We start from the raw sequence: 5,632 nt of genomic DNA, 5'->3' as shown, positions 1-5,632 counted from the left end.
TATATATATATATATATATATATATATATATGTATATATATAATGTTATGTACACATTCAAGCACACAAAATCTTGTACACATTCACACAGACAGACACACACACATGTCTGTTTGTATGTATGAATGCATGCATACATACATACAAGCATGCAAATATACATTCATACATTATGTACGTTTGTATGTATGTATGTGTGTGTGTATGTATGTATGCATGTGATATAATCAATCTTCTTAGATCTTCTTAGCTTTGACAGTGACTGGCACTCAATTTTTCTTTTGGCAGAACTGTTGGCCTATGAAATCTATATTTCCTGGATCACTCACTTCCTGCCAAATCGCTGCACAATCTTGATAATGGGCTCTCCCTGAACCATACACTCTTACATGAAGTGTGAGTTGAATAAAAATGCATTTTGTGCAGGACATGTTGCCCTTTTGACCGATGTATTACTCTGAATATCAACAATCTATTTCTGTAATGCTACAATATCCAACGGAGTTCACATGTGCATAGATGTAGCACACGTCACTCCTTACTACCGATTACATCCAGGAATATTTGTGTTTAATGTAAGCATCTACTGCTGAGTTACACATGTTTTATCTAAAGAGAATACATCCTCCAAATTGCTGATGCCACTTGTCTCTTCTTCAACCGACCATATGCATAATAACTACAGTTATATTGATAGAACAACACAGCCCATTCATCGCAAATACAATCACCGAATTTGTTATAAATGTTATTAATCATCGTCAATTACATCCTCTATTACTGACTGCACAAACTAACGCTCAGAATGCTTGGGTCGCACAAACTGGTTTTGATACACTGCGGAAAGAAATAGTTTACCATTCTTGAATCTCTACTGGGCTCGGATCTCAGGGACAGTAGTGTGCTGCTCTCTCATCGCATTTTTCTGCTGCTGGACCGGCAACTAACAGAAGTAGTGTTCTCAAAAACAAGGACACCCAACTTATTGATACGAATAACCCTACAGAGGTATTGCTTCTTCTCTTGCTGTATTTTCTACCACTCGTAACATATTCCATAGAGTTAGCATTTGATCCTTCCTTTCCGGAGCAAAGCCTTTATAGAATTTCCCTTTTCCCTACAGCTATCTGATTGCAGCTACAAAATGAGTATATTAAACGTACATATTTTTCAAGTGGTGAATGCTTTGTAAGAGAGATCAGCACAGTCCCTTCGTCAAAAGACAAAAAGCTAAAAAAAAATAATAATAAACAGGGTCTAGTAGAAGCATTAACGCTGCTTCACCGACATTTAAAGGCAAGAGTGACGTATAGTAAACTTCAGAATAATCTTCGCAACTTCGTACGACAGAATGTTGGTGAACAAAACAAATAACTCAGTGATTTAATATATAACAATATATAGCAAGCAATAGACAAGGGCAAAGAAAATCATAAATATCAAGTAAAATCAGGAGAATATTATGTCAGGGAATTCTGCGAAGCAAAATAATTAATGCGACAGACTGGAAGAGAATATTGTAAACATCCGTTATGCTATAAATCTTTCAGCTTCTATTATTATTTAGAATTAGTGAGTCTATCAGGTTATACGTAACTAACTAAATCTTATTCTATTGACGTACATGGATTATCATAGCATTTTAGTTGACATGAAGAAAAGTAATGCAACTGATGTAAAATTTAGATATTAAAGCTAACAATAATTATTTAATTCACAACACCTATTGATTATAATTATACCGTTCGCGATATCATTTTTCTGTTGGTAATACTACGTGTAAAACATAATATAATAACATATAAACCTTTATGCTCTTTCATCTATAGTTCAGTGTTCTCTACTTACAAATATAAGGAATTTAAGAGGTTAAATCACATATTCCCCCGTATATTGGGAAAACTATATCAAGATCAATGAAGAAGTACCACGCTGTATGGTTAGTGAAAAAATGGAAATCATTTGTGAAATAATAATTCAGAAGATTTTGCACACTAACAAATTTTTTCTGTCTTGTTCCTAAATGTGCCTAACCCTGTATAAATGCTGGAACTTACACTCTGGCAATTCGCAGTAAATTAGAATTCAAGAAACGTGATAATGGCTTTAAACGTAAAACAAATCTGACATTACAGACATTGTAAAACCTGACAAATTCATGTATTTTCTGATAAAATAAAAGTAATCGCATGAATTAGATAATGATAGTTGCAGTGCGCTTATATCTAAAATTATAGAAAGTTAATTTAAATGTTTAATGCCATTAACAATGAATATCACGTTAAAGATATGAGACAAAAGTTGGGGATCGTGGAGAATTGTTTATTAAGGCGTGAACTAACAATAGCAACGAAATACATGATTGGTAGGACTCATAGTTAACCCTAATAGCAAATCAATAAACTAGGTTAAGTTCGAAATTGGAGTGGTTACTAAGTACACTATCAATGATGAAAGCGTCAAATATCAATATAAAGAATTCCAAAAGACTTTGCCAGACCAATAAGTTTAGTACTGAACAACAGTTAAGTAGAATGAGTAACTTCACATTGATGAGATCTATTATTCTATTTCAAAATCTCTGCATTGAAATTCGCTTGAAAGCTGTGCTACGCGATTGTCAGAGACATAGGAATATTCATATATAAATATACATGATGGGGGCGGGGTGTATATATTATTAGTTCCAGTAGTTAGACTGCAGCCGTAAAGAATTTAAGTCGAACAATCAAACCCAGTAGCTATTTTTCAAGGTGGCGCTTTTAACGAACCGCTTCGTTACAGCTGCATACAAACAACAACGCCCGTTGTAAGGAGGTGGGGGGTAGTACAAACATTGACACAAAGACACATATACATGCATACATAGCACTTGCTCACCATTACCTGAGAGTTTTGGGTCTCACTGACACCATTAACTCTCATAACCTATGTATATATATATATATATATATAATTTTATATTCTTTGAATGAGGCAGAAATTTACAAGTGAAGCTATAGAACAAATACATTCGTGTATCGAGCCAACAGTCCACTTTTACCTCTTGGTGTAACGACATACTAACATAAGGCCAATGATCTAAAGGCCCACATCTTTTCACTGTTTGCCAAAACCTCTGATAAATCTATAAAGTATAAATATATGTGTTCAAAAAACCTCTTAGACTAATCTTAAACATTAGACTAATCCACATGCAGGAAAGAAGCTCATATAAATGAAATTATATAGAAACAGAGGCAGAGAGATGATCGTTGGATGTGAATGATCACCGTTTCTTGCTGAAAGAAATGAATATAAATATAGAATGTATTTATGTATACATAGTTACACACAAACACACACACACATGTATATATACATGTACGTGAGTCTGTCTGAGTGTGTATGTATGTATGTATGTATGTATGTATGTATGTATGTGTGCATGTATTATGTATGTATGTATGTATGTGTACGTATCCTAGCGGGATCCGTATAGCATGGACTTGTATCTAGTCCGCTCCTTTCTAGAATTCTTTATTTACCTTAACTACATAAGAGCTCGATATATTTTGTGAGAATGTTTCGGTTTCCAGTCATTAGATTATTCAAAACTGTTTAACAAATATACTAACGTTTAAATGAACGCTAAAACTAACAAGATCATCCTTTCGATTTATATACAGATAACATAGTTGCAATTTTGGAAACTGAATTATCTGCCTCCTTAGGTCATAACTTATATAAAAGACAATTTACTGATGTAAGTTTGTTAAAGATGCGTTAAGTATAAGATGGATAATTTTAAAGAGTTGGTTTACTATTTCTGTGAAAACATTAGGTGCATAAATGAAACGAAAGTTTACATTTCTATTAAAACTTTACATCTATTATTCTTGACGAAGTTTTTATCCACCGAGGGAAAGGAAGATCATGAATTATTAAAAATGTTATATGCATGTTTTGTTATGAAGTTAATACCTAATAAGGTAAATAATGGTTAAGCGAATGAGACAAGGATCCTAATCATTTTGAATGTTCTATTCTTTTTTTCCGCATCTACGAACTGCTACTATTTATAAAAGAATATTTTGGTCTTAACCTCGATTTGTACAAATGCCGCGTTATTTGAGATTCACATTATTCGCAGTGCCTTGTAATAACCGTCTTGTAATATATTCACATAAATACTTTGAGAATAAGTTAATTTGAAGATCTATTTACGTATTATAATTATATAATATATTTGTTAATAACTAGTGAATAGCTAGCAATATTCTGGACAGCAGTAACTTTTAGATATAAAATTTCAATAATTTAAAGTTACTCCTTAATGTGGTTATGTAACATTTTGTCGTTCTCTCCCTTTGTAATAATTAGCCGATCATCCCGATATAGTTCACTTATTACATCATTTAAACGTTTCTGTAAAACGTAAAATGGAAATTGAAGTAAAATACTCTGTGCACAACTTAGGCGATGAAAGAAAAGAACGTCATCCAAACTTCTGAACTTCACCACTGATCTTCTTCAAACGGGGAACATACATTAATTATGTTCCAGAGATGGTTTTAGACCCTTCAATGTTTTCACATAATGTTTAATGGGGCATCTGGTGCCAGAAAACACCCTTTCTCTAGAGAAGGGTGGTAACTATTTGCGGCGTAACATTTCTAAAAATGTGCTAATATATTCATATTATTTACCTTTCTTTATTGACATTGCATTATTGAAGTGCAGTTTTCCTTAATCTATTACGTCATATTTCTCGACGTAACGTCTCCAAAGAAGAGATCCTCGATTGGTCTAAAAACGGCGGTAACAGAGAAATTGAAAAGAAGGAGATCAAATGAATCATCACATGAGACTTTAATTCCATGAGGCTTTAATTACAATCATAAAATGCTGCATGTATAACTACTGCAAGAGGAATGCAAAACGATGGGCAGCATAGTATTCACCCGGCCAAGTATGCTGCATTAACAGCTTCAACCAATGGCCCCCACCCTTACCACGTGTTTCCTTCAAGCAGATTTTTCTACTGGGATTCTGTCCAGAGCGCCTACAGGCTTGATTTATCACAGATGTAGTTGTTATGTCTGTGGATCGTTAAGCGTGCTAGCAGCAGTGATGACAGCCACAGAAGGGAGTGTAACTACCGAGAGCTGTTTTGTCAGTGAAAAGGTCGCTGTTTCAAAGTGATGAAAAAGATTTTGATCAATAAAATTTAAATGTTCAAGTGAATCTAACGGTTTTGAGTGTTTCTAAATGGCTTATAAACAACTTCCACACTGCAATTGTTTTTGTTTCAGCGCACGATCTTAGAACAAGATACGTCCGTAATATATATAGGAGTGGCTGTGTAGTAAGTAGCTTGTTTACCAACCACATGGTTCTGGGTTTAGTCCCACTGCGTGGCATCATGGGCAAGTGTCTCCAACTATAGCCTCGGGCCAACCAAACCCTTGTGAGTGGCTTTGGTAGACGGAAACTGAAAGAAGCCCGCGTATATATATGTATATATATATATTATATATACAGACGCATTTGAGAGAAAACTTTTATAAATGTCATACAAGAAATTATCAGCTTTTGTGGTGTGATAAAATGTTATACACACTCATTTGCACGATGTATACATACATACATA

Source organism: Octopus bimaculoides, chromosome 2, assembly GCF_001194135.2.
Source record: "Octopus bimaculoides isolate UCB-OBI-ISO-001 chromosome 2, ASM119413v2, whole genome shotgun sequence".
NCBI lineage: Eukaryota > Metazoa > Mollusca > Cephalopoda > Octopoda > Octopodidae > Octopus > Octopus bimaculoides.
This window is presented reverse-complemented; position numbering follows the sequence as displayed.